The sequence below is a fragment of the Mastomys coucha genome, unplaced genomic scaffold (genome assembly GCF_008632895.1).
Source record: "Mastomys coucha isolate ucsf_1 unplaced genomic scaffold, UCSF_Mcou_1 pScaffold3, whole genome shotgun sequence".
Lineage (NCBI taxonomy): Eukaryota > Metazoa > Chordata > Mammalia > Rodentia > Muridae > Mastomys > Mastomys coucha.
Genome location: NW_022196909.1, coordinates 66,265,020 through 66,287,340, shown reverse-complemented (window position 1 = coordinate 66,287,340; position 22,321 = coordinate 66,265,020). Strand labels below are relative to the sequence as shown.

Genomic DNA, 22,321 nt, shown 5'->3' with positions numbered 1-22,321 from the left:
AAGGCTGTGGTTTGCTACAGCATGGAGAGAACCAGAGATCACTACACCAAGTGAAATTTGTCAGGAGCACATGATCTTATTGATTGTAGTTCCTAACAAAGTTGATATCTTGGAGCTTGTGAGTAGAATGGAGCTATCAGAACCTAGGAACAGAAAAAGATGGAAGGAATGAGGAAAGGCTAATTGACAAGTAATAAGTTACAGCGAGACACAGGGAGACATTCAGGCAAGTAATAAGTTAGAGCGAGACACAGGGAGACGTTCAGGCACAGCATTGGGACCACGGTTAATAAAAATGTGCCATACATGTCAATAACCTGGAGGAAAGAATTTGGAAAGTTTCCTCCAGAATCAAATGATGATATTTGGGGAGATAAATGTGTTGAACCTTATTTAAACAGAACCCAGTGCATGCACATATTAAACAATCATATGAGGCCTCATTAATAGTAAAAACATTTGTCTTTACATGTCAGTCAGTTAAAGTTAGTTTTTAATATAACTAAAGTGGTGAGAATTAAAGTAAGACATAGATAAGGATCACTCAAAGTAAAGAACTGAGATAGAGGGAGGAAGAGGAAGGAAGGAGAATGAAGGGAAGTACCGCAAGGTGAAGGCAGTCCTGGGTTGAACGTTTTGAATACCTTCTTTCCACTCAGCTAGATCCTGAAGACAGCCCCGCCTTGCGGAAGTGAGGAGCAAAGAGACAGAAGGCATGCTTACGAAGTGTCTCTCCCAAAGGCTTTTTGGCTTGTTTGTTCCCCAGGGTTCTCAACAAAAACTTCCTACCTCTTTTCGGGCCAGCAATCCCTAATGAAGCAAGCCCAAGGACTCCTCTCAATAATGTATTTAAATGCATAAAATAGAAAAGTATAGGATTACAAAGGAGCCAGCTGCCCTGGAACACACTTCTACCACAGGCTTCCCTGAGAGAGCAGCCCCCACTCCTGGCAAGGCAGTGAGGATCAAAAAGGTGATGGTTGGTCAGGGAGCAGACATTCAACTGCTTCCCAGTGAGAGGAATAAACTAACTCAGGAAAACTTGATTTAGAAGTGAAGTGGCTGATTGTCTATTTCCCAATAAAGTACTGTAATCAAAAATACTCAGTGTTGTACTTCAACAGAGTGCTTCCTTTCTCAAATGTTTCCAGAGCATCCAATCCACTCCTTAATTCCTGTTTACTCTCCCACCCTCTCCCCCATGCACCCCTGCTTTATTCCAATCTTTGATCTAAGTCTTAGATGTTGACAAAGGATTTGGCTTATCCTGCCTCGCTGCACAAGATTCCACCACCTCCCTATTAATGAAGCAAACAGTACTAGAAAGGGATCTAATGTAAGTAATTCTCTCTGTGAGCAGTAACTGTGACATTAGGAGCTCTGTAGATTGCTTGATTGCATGCCTAATCACTCACGGTAATTCACCCACTGGGCTTGATGTGGGGGCAATGCCTCTGAGCATGCCCAATCTGACACCCGTCACAACTTACTGTCTCATAGAACGGACCTGACAACATAGAACTACATGCTTTCATGGAATGGGGTCTGTCAGCATCTCTTCATTTTTGAGACTCTTAATAAAAGAGAAGGGTTTAAAATAGCTCCAGACACCAGAGACAGAAATATCTTAGTGTCTCTGTTCTCTTCTCAATTAAAAACAACAAAACAAAACAAAAACCAAAAACACCTTTCCCCACCCCATTGAACCCAATCAAGTATACACACCATATAGTAGGCTTCAGACAACATTACTGTATTCCTTGCATCATAGATACAAATATAGATATAAAACCTTCCTCTTCCAGATGAATACTCAAATCCCCCCCGCCTTTACTTGGTACCCTTTCTCCCTTTATATCTTAGAATAGAAAGAGAAATAAAAATTTTAAAATACTGGCTCTTTCCCTTTGCCTCTGCTAACACAATGAGCCAGTGCCATAAACCTAATGGCAGGGTCTGCTGCTCCGGCGCTCTCTTTGCTGTATTACTTCATGGATATTAGAAGCCTTGGGGATATTGGAATATGAATAAAGATTTTTTTTTAAATCAGCTGGGTTTTTTTTCTGTGGTTCTGTTTCTAAAAATAATGCAGTTTGCAAAAACAGAAGGTTTGGTTTATAACACAAACAAAATTGTTACATTCTGAATGGGTTGTAAGTACCTGATTCTTTGCCTTTTTACTCATCCCTGAAAAAAAAAAATCTGCAAATCCATTTGCTAACCAGCTGTACCTCTGTGCGAAACAGATAACAACCTGTGCAAGCCAGGGTTTGCTGTGAATCGCTGCTGATAGGCCTGAATCTCACGGCTTTTTTTAAATGCTAATGACAAGAAACATTTCGGAAGCCAAAACGGTCTTGTAGATCTGTCTTCCTCTATTATGACTGATATTTGCTTGTAAGTACATAGAACACTTGTTCCCTGTCCCTTATCTGCGGACTTGCAGCATGCTGACCTACATACCATTCAGCACAATGCCATGCACAAACATCTTCTATATAATTTTTCATTTTCGACTTAAAAACAGTAGAGGCAAAATAGGATTGCTGCAAATCTAACAAAGAGATGGCATTATTTCCAAATAAAAATGTGCATTTTTCCAAAGAATTTATTTGTCTAGCAGCATGAAGTTCATACGCAGCATTGCTGGGGAAGGGTGTTGCACTGCGATTAGGAAGGAGAGCGCAGGAGAAAAACAAAACCCATCTTTTCCACCGCCCAAGAATAATTAAATAAACTTGGTTTCCGCTACAATTAAAAGTCCGGTTTTTCGGAACCATGTCTTTGTGGTGTCACAAAGAGGGACAGATACAAAAATGCTGAATACTTACAATAATAAAGGACTTGGTTGAGAAAGTGACACCCGTGGGAATGGAAGGGAGCATTATTCTCACATCACCTCTATCAGAACGCTCCGAGCCACAGTATACATCTTTCTCTATCAGAACCCTCCGAGCCACAGTATACATTTTTTCCTTTCTTGCTATTCCATTTGCCACTTGGTCAGTCCTGTCTACGAATGGGGTATTGTGGTTTCCAGCTGTTCATAGCTCCACTGCAGACCTCCAGCTCGTACTTATCAGGTGACCTGGCCTTCTTAGTGCCTAGCAAGACCATTGTAATTGCAAATCCAGCCAAGCCACTTGAAAAGGAAGACTGAATTTCTAGTATGGGGCACTAGGAGAGCAGTGGAGGCACCAGCAAGGGCAAAGAGCAACAGGGTGACTGGCCAGATTGAAAACTCCTCATTAACTCGGAACACAGCTGGATGGCTCCGGTCGAGAGCTTTCGTTCCCTCTACAAACCAGGGACAGGGTGCTTATGAGTGTACCTGGGTTTAATTTTTAATGATCGACTGTCTTTGTGTTTCAGGTCTGATATGAAAAAAAAAAAAAGCCACCACCACCACCAATAACAACAACAACAAAAAACAACCAGAAAATCCCTAAGTACGAAAAGAAATAGCTTGGATAGTGGCCCAAATGACTTTGTTCCTTGCACGTTAAGGTTTGTTACTTAATTATTTTGAGGGTTCTCACCCAAGGAAGAAAGCTGCCACAGACAATGGACCACCACCGCCAGAATGTCACCGTAAGGGTGAATTCTACTTCTGAAATCTTGTTTTATGGCTCTCTAAAAGCAACTCTTTACAGACCAACTAGAAGTCCCTTTTGCCAAGAGTCCAGTCTTACTCTTAGCTCTACCTCTGACTAGCTGTGTGGCTTCCAGCAGGTCTCCCAAGCTCTCAGAACCTGCTGCGCTGGGGCCTGGAGTAGTTAAATGATAAGATGTCTCCTGGATGCTAAGTTCTACAGTGGCTCCCTGTCCTTTTGGAGGGCACTTACTGCTGTTTAGGGTGTTTGTTTGAGAAGATGTTCAAGGTCCTTTTCAAATTTGTCTTTTGGCATCCTCAGGCACTGGCTTAAGTGGTGGCCAGCCTCAATTCTTACAAATGTGCACATTGCTTTCTGCTTCCACTCAAAGTCTGTAGGATCCACTTATTAATGGTCTATGCTAATGCAATTTCCAGAAAGCATCCTATTATTAGATTTTCTGGAGTTTTGACCCAGCAAAATAACATACAACTATGTGATAAACTAGTCTGAATAGATTTAGGAACTTAGCAAGTGTAGCTCTCATCTACCAGAGAAACCTAAATCCATTTAAAGTTAACTTCTGATTTTCTTATATTTATGTCATTCAGAAATATACTTCCAGTGCAGGAGAAGCCTTCCCAAAGCTCAACCAAACTATTAACTTTGTGTCAGAGCATAAGTGTCACCAGCGCATGATAGCTACAATTTGCTAATTACTCTTTACTTTGTTCCAAAAATGACCCTTGCCTTTTCTTTACTTTTTTGTTTTATTCTGAGATTTTATAAACAAATTCTCTGCATCTTTCTTTGTTTAGTCTTAAACCACGGGAAAGACTGGTGGCTTATGAAGCTGCAGTTCTTAGTAAGTAGTATCAAATTAGCATTATAATTTTCATAGACTAAGCAATCTACACTTTGTGCTACTTTTTAAAATTTGGATTAAAAATATGAGTCAAACATTCTGTCCCTTCTTGGAAGTTTTATTTATAAAATGTACCCAAATGAAGATTTTACTTCTTTCTTGTCACAGTTGCTTTTAGCTAAACAACATGCTGCTGAATTCAGTTTGAGATTCTGCTAGATGCCATCAGTAAAGTCATTTTTATAGTTATTATCATTGCCCCGTGAAAACCAAGAAGATGACAGTAAGATGGGTTTACCTACACAGGACACACAGATTATGAAATACAAGCATGGGCTAGAATTTCTAAAGTCATGTAGGAGAGGGTGAATTTTAAATGCTGTGCTCTGGCATCCTCTCAGGCTTTTGTAGAGAGTTACCTATTGCATCTAATATAGATAAGTATGTGTATATGATGTGTATGTGTATGTATATGTATATGTGAATGTGTATATGATGTGTATGTGTATGTGAATGTGTATATGATGTGTATGTGTATGTGTATGTGAATGTGTATATGATGTGTATGTGTATGTATGTACACAAGCACAGTGATGTAGTGATGACTAAAGAGGACGGTAAGTACAAACTGGTGCTTTTGTTCGGGACGGTTTGTTAAAGGGATTCCAAGTTAAAAAGAAGCAGATGACTGATTTTTATCTGTTCTTAACCAAATTTATTTATTTATTCATTCACTTAACATTTACTGAATTATTTCCTTATACCAAATAGCATATTTTTGCTAAATTAAATAAAATTCATGAGAGAAATAAAATACTCAAAAAGAAATCACACCAATTTCCTAAGTTCCTCCATCAGGTCTGTAGACTGGGTAAAATACTGTCAATAACATATTTTAGGTCTAATGTGTAAAATCAAAGGAAGAACTAAAAAGTACTTCCTTCAATATCTCTCCATATCCTCTCCGCACAACTTCAGAATTTTCTTCTTGTGTTCTCTTGTAGGAAGCTGAATGTTAGACCTACTGGATTTCACTTTCAAGATCCAAGCAGTCCAGTTACTTCAGTCATTCTGTAATTCCAGTTTGACCAGGAAGTAGTGGAAAGGGGGCTATAAAGGCCTGTCCAAGTCAGGGATGGTAAACATGGTCAATGTGCCTTTAAAGGGGACGTGCTTTGCTCCAAATCACAACTCCAGGTAAGCTCTGGATCCCTGCACATCCCACAGACAGACTCAGGAAGTTCTATCCAGGGCTCATTCATCACTAACTAGACTGACCAGACGTCCAGTCTGCTTTGGATGCCACGATTCTCTATTGCTGCTTCAAAATAATTATTGACAGCTCTTTTTCTACTTTCCAAAAGGCCCTGATTAGGGGTGATTAGTGACATCGGCTCCCCAACTACACGACAATCTGTGCCAGAAAAAAATCTGAATAAGGATCTGGTATGGTAACAACCCAGTGACGTAACAGCGTTCTAGGGTTAGTAACCGTCCACTTTTGTCTTTTTGCAGTGGACATAGTCTTTTAAAGTAAGTGGGCTAAATAGCCACTCTCTGATTCTTGAAGGTAGCCTAACCGTGGTATTCCTCCATTCACACCCATTAACATTTCTAAAACTTCCCAGAGCAGTTAGACTACTGCAGAATTCCACATAAAGCCTTGCCTCCGCCACAAATTTCATATGAACAGAAAAATTTATCTTACTCACCTGTGTCTCTCAGTGCTTGTTGCTCTCTCAGCCTTGTTTGGAAAAGGCACTCCATAAATATTTGTTGGGGTGCCTGGAACAGCTAGTCAAAGCACCTGCATGGCTGGCCTAATGCTTCACTTTTCACCCAGTGATTTATCATCATGGATCTAAGGAAACCCAGAAAACAGACAAATGTCAGGTTCAGGCAGATTTGTGGAGAGAAGTGTTCAGGTGCTTAGGGAAACAGGGAGCATCCAATCTACATTTTCCCCTTCTAGAAATTCTCAATCTATCTTCATGTTCTTTTCTAAGACAATTAATAGGCTATTTCTGCAAACCAGATATTCTACAGCCAGATCTGCCATCTAAAAAAAAAAAAAAAAAAAAAAAAAAAAAAATCTATCAATAAAACAACAAAAGCAGTTGCTCTGAGAGCTGAAGAAATGGTTCAGGATGTGTTTGCTGATCTTCCAGAGGACCTGAGTTTAGTTTTCAGCACACACATTTCTCCAGTGGGAACCAACTTGTAACTATAACTGTCCATAACTGTAGTTCCAGGGACCTGATACCATCTTCTGGCATCCAGGTACATACATGTATAATCAGTATACTACCACATCCAGGGACATACATGTATATCAGTATACCACCACACAGACACACACTTATACCCCGCATCCAGGGACATACATGTATATCAGTATACCACCACACAGACTCACATTTATATCCCCCCATTAAAATGAATCGTAACAGTCATTTCACATGCACTTTAGGAAAGCCATCAAGTGTTTGCAGAATTTACAGAGTGGTGGGGATGGCATAATGGAGGAGTTTTAAACAATCCTCTGTTCATTTAACTTACAAAAAACAAAAAAAGGTTGAGATGTATCTACAATCCATTAGCAAGAATGACAGTATTTGAATAAATCCAACTCCAGTGGGCTACAGCACCTTGCCTTCATGTTATGTTTTCCACTTGTGATGGTTCACATCATGACTTCAGCACAGCATATAGTCTTTCCTCAGATCACCTAAGCAGTCTAAATAAACCCAGGCTCATGCTTCACAGAGGTGTCTATTCTGTGACATCAAAGCTGCCATGCAGCCTACATTGCCCTTAAGGGACCCTTAAGACTATCTATATCTTCAGAAATCAATGAGAAAGCAAAGTGGATCTCAAGCAGGACAGAAGGAACCTAAGAACGGGGCCACAAAATAGACTCCACAGCCGCCTACACCTGTGCCTGGAGAGTTTGGATTATGGAACACTGCTTTTTATCCACCAGCATGAAAGTCATTTCCACCAGAAGTATGGAACAAAGAGAGACTTTCATTTACAAAACAAAGTTTAATGGCACTTTGTCTGTGGGGTTTTTATTTATGATGCACCTGGTGTTGTGTTTAACCATCTGTGGAACAAAGTCACCTGCGCCAACACCTAAACTCTTGTCTATATGTATGAACCAGTCCTGGCTCCCACTGGCAATGTAGGTTTCTGTCTGTGGGCTCCAGGAGAGAGAGGATCTGCCCGCATTCAGGCCTGCCTCCTGCTTCTGCTCACAAAAGACCACTACCAGGAGCTCTGCTCTAAACCCTCTAAACCCATACAGTTCCATACCTACTCATAGTTCAGCACCACCCAGTGCCTCCACACCTCCCGAGTCTGTGTAAAGCACCCTTTGAAGTAGTCTTACAAGTCTGCGAAACCTAATCTGGCTCAGGCTTTTCCTGGTCAAGGCAAGACTTCTGGGGATTTTATTTTTAAATTCTAAACTCATCCAGGATCATTTTCTTCCCTTTTTCTCTTAACCGGGGACTAAACAACCTGAGCACATAAGCATGCTTTACTCTACTAGCCGTCCAGTCCACATGGTTAAGCATAGAAGTTGCACAAAGGACTGGGAATCCAGAAACCTGGGTCCCAGCAGTGTCCCAACTGCTGTTTCTTCAGACAGAGTTCTTAACTGCACCTGTCTGCACAACTTTCACTAACACGACCCTGGGAGTCTCGGACAGTCTCCTGTCATCTACTTGAATGTAGAGGCCTATTCCTGATGCAGGAAATGCTAGCCATTAAAGAAAATTCTGAGCTACACAACCTAGAAGTCTCCATCTAAGCTGCAGTCAGTGTGCAGGCCAAGCACAGTGTTCTCTTATGATTAGGTGTAGTATGTAGAAAGCTAGCCCAACCAAGATACTCAGTAACATGATACATGCCTAATTTTCTGTCAAAGAACAGATAGCACCATTAATCCATACTACATTTCTGTTGTTCAGTATGGAATCTGGAATGACCCATAATCAATTTTAAATTCATAAAATAATTTTTGGAAACATGAAATCTTACACGAGATTTGTTTCTGATTAAATAGACTATTATGATTTTCCTATTTTGTAAATCCATCTCAGTCTCCTCTCACACCAGGAAGTCTGAAATTTGAAAATTAGAATATGGGCCTACAACAGGATTCAGTTGGTAAAGGTACTGTAGCCAAGCCTAACAACCTGTGTTTGATCCCCAGAACATGCATAATAGAAGATGAAACTTCTGTTAATTTTACACAGACGCGCACACACACACACACATGCCCACACACACACAGGAGCACACCTACACACACACACACACACATCTCTTCTGAGTATGTACATACACACTTCTCCCCTAAACATATTATAGCAGCATAATAAAAATAAAGTTGGAATTCTGTGAACTTCTTCCTTCCAGTTTGAACCAGTCTCTTCACCTAGGCAGCCTGGCTTTGCTCTGGCTACAGGTTTACCTCAGCCCCAGGCAGGGTTGCCTTTCCTAGGAGATGCTGGACTGCTGGGGGGTCCGTAGAAGCTGGTTTATCGAGCAGTAAAGGATGGAGTTTTCTATTCCTTGTATCTTTCTCTATCCTCAGCTGGACAGCTTCCAGAAGAAATGTCTTTACACCTTGGCTGTGTTTCCTTAGTCGTTCACTCAGTATGGGCCATGGGCCGGACATTTCCTGGTTAGGTAGGAAGGCAGGCCTTGTTCTATGCAGGGCAGGTTCGATCTATACACGGCCATACTTTTCTTTGTTGCCGGAGCTGTGAACTAGGTTCCAAGTATTCATGAACCACACTTAGCTGAAGCGTGTGGGGTGAGGGGGTGGGAGCGAGGTACACAGATGTATAGTTAGTTTTTATGTCCTGTAGGGATCCCCTTGAAACGTGTTAAAAATGTCAGTCAAGACATCTGGTCAGCTGTCCTAGTCCATATTGGGGTTTCTCGGCTACTGTTATCCCCCAATATGCTTTGAACATTGCCAATATGCTTTCTCCACAGAAGCAGCAGTGTGTTCCCTCTGGTTTCTCAGTTCGTCCCCAGCACTAGTGTTTATAGAGTCACGTACTGAGCAGAATGAAACCCACACCACTCCTGTGTCCTGGCTGATGAAACAGGCCGGACAATCCTTGTGCAATCAGGGATGGAACCGATTGGCTTAGGTTGGGTCCATCTTGCAGTCTGCAAAAGAATCAGCTGTCACCAGTGCCATGCGGCAGATGGACAGTTTGCATCCGATTTCCAGTTAGGCGCCAAACCCTTTAGAAGCTTTGGCAGCCAGAGCGCCATCAGGCAGCAGCCTTTGATGGCGTGCAGATGGCTGCGGCAGCCATCTTGCCTCTGCATCCTGAGAGGCCCTTGTCTTACTTTCAGGCAGCGTTCACTCTGGCCTAGGCCCACTGTGCCCTAGAGAGAGGGGGCCACTGGTCTAAGAGGTTCTCACCACCAGCCAGAACCTGCCAACTCAGCTTCCACTTCTACTGGAAGCTCTTTAAAGAGGGCGACTGCCCAAGCACACCCATGTTGGTTTGATCCCTCCTACCTTTCCACCCTTCCACCCTTCCTCAGACAGTAAGCTATTTTTTTTCTCTGTGGAACTTTTGGGTCTTTTGATGGGCTACATCTCTACTACACAGACTTCTGAGTAATTGGTATGAGAAGTTGGTTGTTCTTCAAAAGTAAATAAAATTGTGACAGTGGGGAGGGGGGCTGAGAGGACTGGGGCTCCTTCCTCTTGCTTGAGACACCCTGAAGCAAACCCTGCCTGTTTTCTCCTGCCCAGGTCAAAGGTTAGCTCAAATAATCTTACCCCCAAACACCATCACCATCCAAATTATCACCAAGACTTCAATCCAGACTAACTGGGCTTGCAACTTTGAGGATTAAAGCCCTTGGAATCCTGCTTCATCTGGTTCTGACTTGCCCTGAGCCTTCCATAGAAAAAAGCATCATCTTCATGATAGGAGAACTAATCTTGTATCATGAATAGCCCAGAGAAACCTGTCAGGAAGCTGAGCCTGGAGGTCTTCCAAGCAGAGCCTCTGCACATTTGGTAGGAGCAGTTAGGAATTCTGACTGGCACTATTAGTTAAAAGTCATGTCACTATACCATAGGAGTCAGCGTGGCTCCTCCCAGCTGAAGATCTACCAAGACATTTCTACTGCATCCAACACCCCCAAGATAGAACCTGGCAGGCTGGGGAAATTTGGAGTGAGTGTCTGGTGGAAATTGAAAACAAACTCAATGAGAATCAATTCAATCATGTGTGATTTCCAACCACTCAAAAGTAGTGGAAATATTTGGTAAAAATATATAGATATAAATTGCCAATTAATGCAAACTGGTTAAAGTCAGTAAATGGAAAAAATAAAAAGTTAATTAGTGCCTTTGGAAGCTTTGTTTTATACACATCATTTGCAGGTGCTAAAAAAGTGAAAAATAACCATTATAATTACTGGTATTCAAGGATTCATATTCCCTGTGTAATTTATTTAGGATTATCAGTTTCCTTGTAGTTATACAAAAGGCCTGTCAAGGTGTTTCCCACGTGTTTGGCTCATGTGTGTTCCAAAAACAAGCCAAAACGCTGTTGTATTTCACCTTGCACAGGGAGGCTACTCTTAGGGAAAAAACTAGGCCAAGTTCTACCTGGATCTCTGTCTTGGTTAAATTATCTTACATATGCTTTAATTTTTTTTCTTGTTCATCCTGTCTTTATCTCTCTCTCTCTTTTTGTTAAAATACATCTGTGTTTGTAGACTGCCCTGGATTATATCTAAGTGAGGAGTGGGTGTGCTCACACCTGGTATAGTATATGTAGCTTAACAATACATATCATTACATTATTTACTGCTCATTTTATGTTATTCAATAGTAAACTGCAAATTAACCCTCCAAGAACCAGGCAGAAAAAAGGGCCCACTAGATATGAGACAGCCAATGAAGGCATTCTCCCTGAAGAGGATTGTTAAGAGAACATCCATAACTGTGTTCATAAACACGCAAGTATGTTCATTACAGCAGGGATGCCCACCAGAGCCAGCTAATTCCTCTCCCAGGAAATCTGTTTCATAATGATATCCCTTACCACACCACACTTGTACTTGTGCTGATAACACAGGTTATAAAAGGGACTTAGGACAGTAGGCAATTAATGTACTGGCTCTTTAACCTCCTTTATTAGAGTACATCAGGCACCGAAGGGAGCTGGCGTTATGTTTCTGGTGATACCGTTTCGTGCCGTCTCAGCCCTGTCTTACTTTGCACGGATTCACATTCTGGTTTGACCTTTTGATCACTGATTCAGCTACAGGCAAGTAGAGGAGGGAGCCAGTGAAGTGGATGCCAACAAAGGATGATTCTCCCACCTGAGAGGAGAATCACCACCCTGACTTCAGGACCCATACATAACACCTTCCACTGACCCCTACTGTCCTCACAAAAATCATGCCCAAAGATGCAAACCAAGTTTATTTATGCTTCCAGTTAGGGGCAGAATCCAAACCAGAGAACCCAAATCAGAACGCCTGACTCCTAGAAGGGGCCCCAACTCCATCCGATTCCTTCAAAACAAAACCCATCATTAACAAGAAACCATTAAAGATTGGTCCCTGAGAAGTATAGTAATTAAAGTATAAATATAAGTAAGTTCAAAAAGGGAAGGAAGAGAAGGAGAAAGAGAAGTGAGGGAGGATGGGGCAGAGGGAGTCTTTAAATTAGATTGCAAGAAAGGATCTTCTCCAAGTTTTAAGTAAGCTCCCTGCTAACCAGAAGTCTCTCTCTCTGCCTCATCTATAGGAATGGAGGAGTAAACTTAGGCGTTGGGAGAGGCCTAACAAAAACAAATGCATTCTTATTAACCTGGAGTTTTCCAAAAAAGAGATACAATGTAATTTGAGATCAGAAAAAAATTCTATGCTAATTTGCTACAACACTGGACTAAGCTTTAAAGAACCAGCAATGTCTTGTGGCTCAGTTGGCCAGACTAAACATCAGCAGCAAGTTAGCTACATACTGTTGGCAATTAACTTGCTAAATTAAAATTTGCAATAGAAAACAAGACATCTTACCATTCCTTATGTTTTATTGATATTTTTTCTTAAAGAAAAAAAAAGCAGCTTTCTTCAAAATACTCATTTCTATTTCAAGGAGACAACAAACACAAAGTTTGCTGAATTTGGCTCTAGAAAACAGCCTTCCTCAGATCCACTGGCCAAAATATCAGAGAATAGCTGTGCACACTTCAAACATGAGGTATAGAATGGCATTCAAATCCTAGGGCTGTGGACAGTAGCTTGGAGATAGTGAGGGGCTCTTACTTTAACTCCTTCCTTCTCTTTTCTACAGTCATGGGAGAATGGTCTGGGGATAAATATTATAAAAACAGGTGCAGTATAAAGAGGTGTGTCCATGTGCATCCCCTGGCTGGCTGTGTATTAAGAGAGCAAAAATGGGTAATTAGGAGCCCAGATCTTTTTCATCAAAACTAGCCACAAACAAGGTGATTTCTCAGGGCTAATTCTCTCCCAGGGAGATAGTGAAAGTTATTCTGAATGACCAGAGCCATTTCAGAAGGCAAACACAAACCCTCATATCCAGGATGTTCCAAGTGCTTGCTCTCTGCGGTTTGCAATGCCCCAGAAGCTCTGGTGATAAGAGCCCCAGCCCCTCACAATGAATGGAAATGAGAAAAGGTACCTTTCTCTGAAACATGCTAAAAAATACAGCAATTACCGGTACAGAGGTGCTGTTGGGGGAAGCGCCTCTCCCAAGGCATTGTTTCACATGTGATTTCCGTTGCAGGAACTGAACTAATAGAAACATCTCCATCAATATGAATTTGATATATTTCTTACAATGTATATCACCTTTCTGCTGCTTGCAACCTTCTGCCAGGCTTTTATTTTTCTTTTCTCCTTTTTCTTTTTAGGAGGTGCTTTGAGGAGACCATACCATGAGAACAATACACAGCTGCTGCTGTATAGAGATATCTAATTGTCAATATTGTAGAAATTCTACAGCTTATTACATGCATTCAGTCTAATTCTGGGCAAATTGCCAGTCACTTCAGGGACAATCAAGTGAGCCACATCACACGTGGTGTAGCATCACAGCTTTAAGATACCCGGCTGTTTTGCCTCTGGCCAGAGAGTATTTGTACCAGTGCTACCGAGTGAAGGGGGGTAACTACAGATAAAATAAAATTTGTATTTTTTTTCAAGTGGGCTACATTTCAAGCCCAGATGTTAGTAATGAAAGATTCAATTTAAGGATTTAAATTACAAATAAATAAAGTATGAAACAGATGTGATTTTTAAGGAAGTTCAAATTATCCAGGAAGAAAAATATCTCTGTGCATGACAAAGTAATAGGGATTGTGTTGAAGAGTCTGTTGGAGGCAATCTGCTAAGCGCAATTCACCCTTAGGACAGGATTGGTTTGGAATGGGAAGGACTGGTGGAGCTTGTCATTAAACAAAAATTGTGTTTAATAAAACTTTATAACCGTGATTAATCCTATGAGGCCCTAAAGGAGTTTGCAGTTGATAAACACATTTTCCTTGTTTGCAATGGTAATGATATTTTGGAGTGAATGGAATAAGAACAAAAAAAGAAAAAGAAAAAAAACTCTAAGGGGATAAAAATGGAGGGTTTGGCAGGTACCACCTAGGCAGAAATTCCAGGGACTCATAAGATATACGGACCACCCATTAGGAGACTGCTTTAATGCTTGCGTGTCTCACAGACCGTAGAAGGGCATCAACTTAACATAGAAACAAAGCTATCCTGCAAGCAGGAACGGAGCACATCTTTATTTATACAAACTAATAAGGCTTCTTTCTTGCAAGCTGACAATTAGATTTGCCTATCAAAAGGATGACAGTGATTTAAGACATGGCATCTCAGAGTGGGAAATTCTCCCATGCAAATACAAGCAGAAGGGTTGGTTTAGGGCTCTGCTGCCTGGAAGAGTGGCCATTAGTCACCAGTGGCTATTTAAATTTTAATTTTAATCTATTAAAATTAAATAAAATTAAGGATTACACTTTCCATCATGGTAGTCATAATTGAGTAACGTAACAGTCATACGCAGTTAGGTGGCCACCATATTGGACAGGGTAAATAAAGAACATTCTGCCACCACCAAGACCTCTGCTGCCTAGCATCATTACATAGTAATTCAAAAGATTAGATTTGGACAGCAGGAGGTAAAATGTGATCACTATTTGGTTTTTCTTTACCGAACTGGCTCTTACCCATACAAAGTGTGTGGGCACACACCTACATGTTCTCATACACAAATAGGGTGAAGAAACAGCTGTTAGAATAACCTTTCTGGGCCCCAAAGAAAAATTACCCCCCAGATCTCAGCTTTAGTGGCCTAACTTTTCCAACAGGTGACTGAGGGCAAAAACCATCCAGAATTTCATACTTGAAGTACAGGCTTTACATATGGGCACCTAGCATCAGTGGTCAGCCCTCATCTGCTCAGAGACCACAGAATTAAATCATTCTGTAGGAACCTAGAGGGCTTTAATAGAAGAATTAGCTCAGGAGAAGGAAAGAAGGGAAGAAGGAAGGAAGGGAGAGAGGGAGGGAGGGAAGGAGGGAGAAAGGAAGGAAGGAAGGAAGGGAGGAAGGAAGGAAGGAAGGAAGGAAGGAAGGAAGGAAGGAAGGAAGGAAGGAAAGGACAGAAGGAAGGAGGGAGGGAAGGAGGGAGGAAGGAAGGAAGAAAGGAAGGAAAGGACAGAAGGAAGGAGGGAGGAAGGAAGGAAGAAAGGAAGGAAGGGAGGGAGGGAGGGAGGGAGGAAGGAAGGAAGGAAGAAAGGAAGGAAGGAAGGAAGGAAGGAAGGGAGGAAGGAAGGAAGGAAGGAAGGAAAGATGTTTTCTTTCAGCATGCAAGTCCCCTCCATGGTGACGATGTGTGGGGTGGAAATCTTATCTCCTGGGCATCTTCCCCAGTGCCAGCTGAGCACCACACAAAGCCACCCGGAAGAACAGCACAGCATCTTTGTGTGCAGAACATCACCCGTGTGCCACATGAACTCTTCCTGACTCTGTGGAACTGCCAGCAGCCATTTCGCTTGGATTCTGGCTGTGACAAAAGCAACATTGCCTCTCTGGCATCAGATGGGAAATGTGATTTTATAATACTCAAAAGTCAAAACCTCCAGTATGCGCCAGAGTCATTACTGAAAAACTTTCAGAGCCTTCAAATTGCAAAAGCAGTTACAAAATGCACACATTTTCTCCAGAGTAAAATAGGTATTCCTCTGCTTTTTCTCAACACCCCTTCTGATTCCCTGTTTATGAAAAATGATTGATTCACAAGTCATGCGTTGTTCTCTGGGATTTTAGAATAATGTAAATGTTAAAGACTCCCAGTACTTCGAAGATGGGTGAGATTTCATTTTATTTTAAATTCAAATATAATATTTATTTTCTGAATGTGGCTCTTAACATGTTCTGACTGGACCCCATAATTATATCTAGTGTTCTGTTGGTTATTTTTTATTATTTATTTACTCCGCAGCCCAGTCACAGCTTCCCTCCCTCCTCTCCTTTCAGTCCCATCCTCTCCCTTCCCCTCCCTCCCCGAACCTTCCTACTCTAATCTTCAGAAGAGGAAAGGCTTCCCAGAGGTACAGACTAGCCTTGGCATATCAAATTACAGTAAGATTAGATACGTGCATCTTCTACTGAAGCTAGAAAAGGCAGCCCAGTTATGAGGAAGTGATCTAAAGACAGGCAGTGTAGCCAGAGACAGGCCTGCTCCCACTTTAGGGGTCTTACATGAAGGCTAAGCTGCATATGTGCAGAGGGCCTAGGTCCATCCCATGCATGCTCTCTGGCTGGCAGTTCAGTCTCTGTGAGCCTTGTGGCCCAGGTTAGTTGATTCTGTGGGTTTTCTTGTGGTGTCGTCGATCTCTCCGTCCCCTGCAATTCTCCCCCCCTACAGTATTCCTCAAGCTCTACTTAATGTTTGGCTGGGGGTGGGGGTATCTCTGCGTTGGTTTCTATTAGTTCCTGAGTGGAGTCTCTTCAATGACATTTATTCTAGGCTCCTGTCTGTAACTAGAACAGAACATCATAAATAGAGGCAGGGGTGGGTTCCCTCTGATAGCATGGGTCTCAAGTTGGGCCAGTCATTAGTTTGCCCTGTCCTCAAAGTCTGCTCCATCTTTTACTCCTGTGCATATTATAGGCAGGACAAATTATGGCAAGTCAAAACATATTAAGTTTTGTGTCTGGGTTGGTGTCCCAGTCCCTCCATTGGAAGTCTTGCCTGGTTACAGGAGATGGCCAGTTCAGGCTCCATATGCCCCATTGCAGGAGTCTTAGCTAGGATTACCCACATAGATTCCTGGGAGTTTCTATTATCCTATGTTTCTACCTCTTTTCAGAGATGCCTCCCCAAATCCAGGTTTCTCTCCCAAAACACATTGCCCCCACCTCATTCCTCCTGTTCCCATCATCTCCCACCTCCCAACCTGGTCCCATCCTTCCATCCACACTCCCTCCACCCTTGTTTAATATATTTCCCCCTCTCAGTAAGATTCAAGCATCCCACCTTGAGCCCTCCTTGTTACTTAGCTACTTTGGATCTATGGTTTGTAGTTGGTTATCCTGTGTTTATGACTAATATCCACTTATAAGTGAGTACATACAATGTTTGTCTTTTTTTGTCTGGGTTTGCTCACTCAAGATAATCTTTCCTAACTCTATCCATTTGCCTGCATATTTCATGATGTCAACATTTTTAAATGTCTGAGTAATACTTTGTTCTATAAATGTGCCATATTTTCTTTATCCACTCTTCAGTTGATGGACATTTAGGTTGTTTCCAGTTTCTGCCTATTATGAACAAAGCTGCTATGAACATAGTTGAGCCAGTGTCCTTGTGGTATGATGGAGCTTGATGTGTTTATAAAAAGATAAAGAGAGGAGGGATCCTTCCAGTTTGAGCCGCTGCCTGAGCAGACCTTGGATGCTAGCTCTGTACCCAATCCCACACCGAGAGGAAGCTGTACTCCCAGGTACTCTAACATACCCAGGATCATAGAATCATAGGATCACAGAATCTCAGGAGCTTGGTCACACCAAGATTTCAGGATCACAGAGACAGCTGGACTCTGAGGAGTTTGACACAACCAAGATAATAGGACGGGCAGGTTTGAGTCAGAGACAGTAAATGCAGGTAGTACTAGAGATAACCAGATGGCAAGAGGCAAGCACAAGAACATAAGCAACAGAAATCAAGGCTACTTGGCATCATCCCAAGATGGTGAACCCAGTTCTCCCACCATAGCAAGTCCTGGATACCCCATCACACCAGAAAAAAAGGATACAGATTTAACATCACTTCTCATGATGATGATAGAGGACTTTAAGAAGGACATAAATAACTCCCTTAAATAAAAACAAGAGAACACAGGTAAACAGCTAGAAGCCCTTAGAGCCCTTAGAGAGGAAACACAAAAATCCCTTAAAGAATTACAGGAAAACACAACCAAACAGGTGTAGGAATTGAACAAGACCACCCAGGATGTAAAAATGGAACTAGAAACAATAAAGAAATCACAAAGAGAGACAACCCTGGAAATAGAAAACCTAGGAAAAAGATCAGGAGTCATAGATACAAGCATCACCAACAGAATACAAGAGATAGAAGAGAGAATCTCAGGTACAGAAGATACCACAGAAAACATTGACACAACAGTCAAAGAAAATGCAAAATGCAAAACATCTCCGAACCCAAAACCTCCAGGAAATGCAGGATACAATGACAAGACCAAACCTAAGGATAATAGGTATAGAAGAAAGTGAAGACTCCCAATGTAATGAGCCCATAAATATCTTTAACAAAATTACAGAAGAAAACTTCCCTAACCTAAAGAAAGAGATGCCCATGAACATACAAGAAGCCTACAGAACTCCACATAGACTGGACTAGAAAAGAAATTCCACCCATCACATAATAATCAAAACACCAAATGCACAAAACAAAGAAAGAATACTAAAACCAGAAAGGAAAAAAGGTCAAGTAACATATAAAGGCAGACCTATCAGAATTACACCAGACTTCTCACCAGAGACTATAAAAGCCAGAAGACGCTGGACAGATGTCATACAGACCCTAAGAGAACACAAATGCCACCCCAGGCTACTATACCCAGCAAAAATCTCAATTACCATAGATGGAAAAATCAAGATATTCTATGACAAAACCAAATTTATACAATATCTTTCTACAAATCCAACCCTACAAAGGATAATAGATGGAAAACTCCAACACAAGAAAACTACACCCTAGAAAAAACAAGAAAGTAATCTTCTACCAACAAACCCAAAAGAAGATAGCCACAGAAACATAATCCCACCTCTACTAACAAAAATAACAGGAAGCAACAATCACTTTTCCTTAATATCTCTTAACATCAATGGACTCAATTCCCCAATAAAAAAGAAATAGACTAACAGACTGGATACGTAAACCTGACCCAGCATTTTGCTGCACACAGGAAACACACCTCAGTGACGAAGACAAATACTACCTCAGAGTAAAAGTATAGAAAACAATTTTCCAAGCAAATGGTCCCAAGAAACAAGCTGGAATAATCATTCTAATATCAAATAAAATCAACTTTCATCCAAAGTTTTCAAAAAAAGATCAGGAAGAGCACTTCATACTCATCAAAGAAAAAATCTACCAAGATGAACTCTCAATTCTGAACATCTATGCTCCAGAGGCAAGGACACCCACATTCGTAAAAGAAATTTTACTAAAGCTCATAGCACACATTGCACCACAAACAATAATAGTGGGAGACTTCAACACCCACTCTCAGCAATGGACATCTTGGAAACAGAAACTAAACAGAGACACAGTGAAACTAACACAAGTTATGAACCAAATGGATTTAACGGATATCTATAGAACATTTTATCATATTCCACACAATAGAAACAGAAGGAAGACTACCCAATTCGTTTTATGAAGCCACAATTACACTGCTAACTAAACCACTTGAAGACCCAACAAAGAAAGAGAGCTTCAGACCAATTTTCCTTAGGAATATCGATGCAAAAATAATAAAATTCTGGTAAACCAAATTCAAGAACATATCAAAATGTTCATCCATCATGATCAAGTAGGCTTCATCCCAGGGATCCAGGGATGCAGGGATGGTTCAATATATGGAAATCCATAAATGTAATCCACTACATAAACAAACTCAAATAAAAAAAAAAACACCCGCTCTCCACCTCATGAAGTCGTTGGTCATGTTCATTTTGGGGAGGGCCCGGTGCTGGCAAGGGGACCCAGTGCACGCGCATCGTCGAGAAATATGGCTATACACACCTTTCTGCAGGAGAGCTTCTACATGACGAAAGGAAGAATCCAAATTCACAGTATGGTGAACTTATTGAAAAATATATTAAAGAAGGAAAGATTGTACCAATTGAGATCACCTTCAGTTTATTAAAGAGGGAAATGGACCAAACAATGGTTGCCAATGCTCAGAAGAATAAATTCTTGTTTGATGGATTTCCAAGAAATCAAGACAACCTTCAAGGTTGGAACAAGACCTTGGATGGGAAAGCAGATGTATCTTTTGTTCTGTTTTTTGACTGTAATAATGAGATTTGTATTGAACAATGTCTTGAAAGCAATATACAGCAAACCAGTAGCCAACATCAAAATAAATGGAGAGAAACTTGAAGCAATCTCACTAAAATCAGGGACTAGAAAGGCTCCCCATTCTCTCCCTACTTATTCAATATTGGACTTAAAATCCTAGCCAGAGCAATTAGACAACAAAAGGATGTCAAATGGGTACAAATTGGAAAGGAAGAAGTCAAAATATCACTATTTGCAGATGATATGATACTATACTTAAGTGACACAAGAATTCCACCAGAGAACCCCTAAGCCTTATAAACAACTTCAGCAAAGTGGCTGGATATAAAATTAAGTCAGGAAAATCAGAGGTCTTCCTCTACACAAAAGACAAACAGGCAGAGAAAGAAATTAGGGAAATGACACCCTTCACAATAATCACAAGATAATATACAATACCTTGGTGTAACTCTAACCAAGAAAGTGAAAGATCTGTATGACAAGAATTTCAAGTCTCTGGAAAAAAGAAATCGATGAAGATTTCAGAAGATGGAAAGATCTCCAATGCTCGTGGATTGTCAGGATTAATATAGTAAAAATGGCCATCTTGCCAAAAAGCAATCTACGGATTCAATGCAATCCCCAATCAAAATTCCAGCTCAATTCTTGATAGAGTTATAAAAAGTAATTTGCAAATTCATTTGGAATAACAAAAAACCTAGGATAGTGAAAACTATTCTCAACAATAAAAGAACTTTCTGGTGGAATCACCATCCCTGATCTCAAGCTGTACTGCAGAGCAATTGTGGTAAAAACTGCATACTATTGGTACAGAGACAGGTAGGAAGATCAGTGGAATAGAACTGAAGACCCAGAAATGAACCCACACACCTATGGTCACTAGATCTTTGACAAAGGAGCTAAAACCATCCAGTGGAAAAAAGACAGCATTTTCAACAAATGATGCTGGTTCAACTGGTGGTTAACAAGTAGAAGAATGCAAATTGATCCACTCTTATCTCCAAGTACAAAGCTCAGGTACAAGTGAATCAAGGACCTCCATATAAAACCAGATACACTGAAACTAATAGAAGAGAAAGTTGGGAAAGAACGTTGAACACATGGTTACAGGGGGAAAGTTCCTGAACAGAACACCAATGGAACGTCATAAAATTGCAATTCTTCTGTAAGGCAAAGTACATTGTCATTGGGACAAAATGGCAACCAACAGATTGGTAAAAGATCTTTACCAATTCTACATCTGATAGGGGGCTAATATACAATATATACAAAGAACCCAAGAAATTAGATTCCAGACAATCAAATAAACCTATTTAAAAATGGGGAACACAGGGGGCTGGAGAGATGGCTCAGTGGTTAAGAGCATCGACTGTTCTTCCAAAGGTCCTGAGTTCAATTCCCAGCAACCACATGGTGGCTCACAACCATCCATAACAAGATCTGACTCCCTCTTCTGGAGTGTCTGAAGACAGCTACAGTGTACTTACATATAATAAATTAAAAAAAAAAAATGGGGAACACAGCTAAACAGAGAATTCTCAACTGGGGAATACCAAATGGCTGAGAAGCACCTAAAGAAATGTGCAACATCCTTAGTCATCAGGGAAATGCAAATCAAAACAACCCTGAGATTCCACCTCACACCAGTCAGTATGGCTAAGATCAAAAACTCAGGTGACAGCAGATGCTGTCGAGGATGTGGAGAAAGAGGAACAATCCTCCACTGTTGGTGGGATTGCAAGCTGCTGTTGGTGGGATTGCAAGCTGGTACAACCACTCTGGAAATCAATCTGGAGCTTCCTCAGAAAATGGATATAGTATTACCTGAGGACCCAGCTATATCACGCCTGCACATATACCCAAAAGATGCTGCAACATATAATAAGGATACATCTCCACTATGTTCATAGCATCCTTATTTATAATAGTCAGAAGTTGGAAAGAACCCAGATTTCAGCCCTGAGTTTGATTATTTCCTGCTTTTGACTCCTCATGGGTGAATTTGCTTCTTTTTGTTCTAGTGCCTTCAGGTGTGCTGTCAAATTGCTGGTGTATGCTCTCTCCAGTTTCTTTTTGGAGGCACTTAAAGCTATGAGTTTTCCTCTTAGGAATGGTTTCATTGTGTCCCATAAGTTTGGGTATAAACCAAATAGAAACAAAAAGAACTATACAAAGAATCAACTAAACCAGGAGCTGGTTCTTTGAGAAAGT

The 22,321-nt window shown here is 41.1% G+C and overlaps 1 long non-coding RNA gene across 1 annotated transcript in view; it reads right to left on the bottom strand.

Moving 5' to 3' along the window:
- Nucleotides 1-6,182: 6,182 nt before the first annotated feature.
- The window catches only part of LOC116075060, a 42,990-nt gene continuing 26,851 nt past the window's right edge, over nucleotides 6,183-22,321 (bottom strand). Inside the window, exon 3 of the long non-coding RNA XR_004112400.1 lies at nucleotides 6,183-6,319. This is a non-coding gene — a long non-coding RNA (uncharacterized LOC116075060). The remainder of the gene's footprint in view (nucleotides 6,320-22,321) is intronic.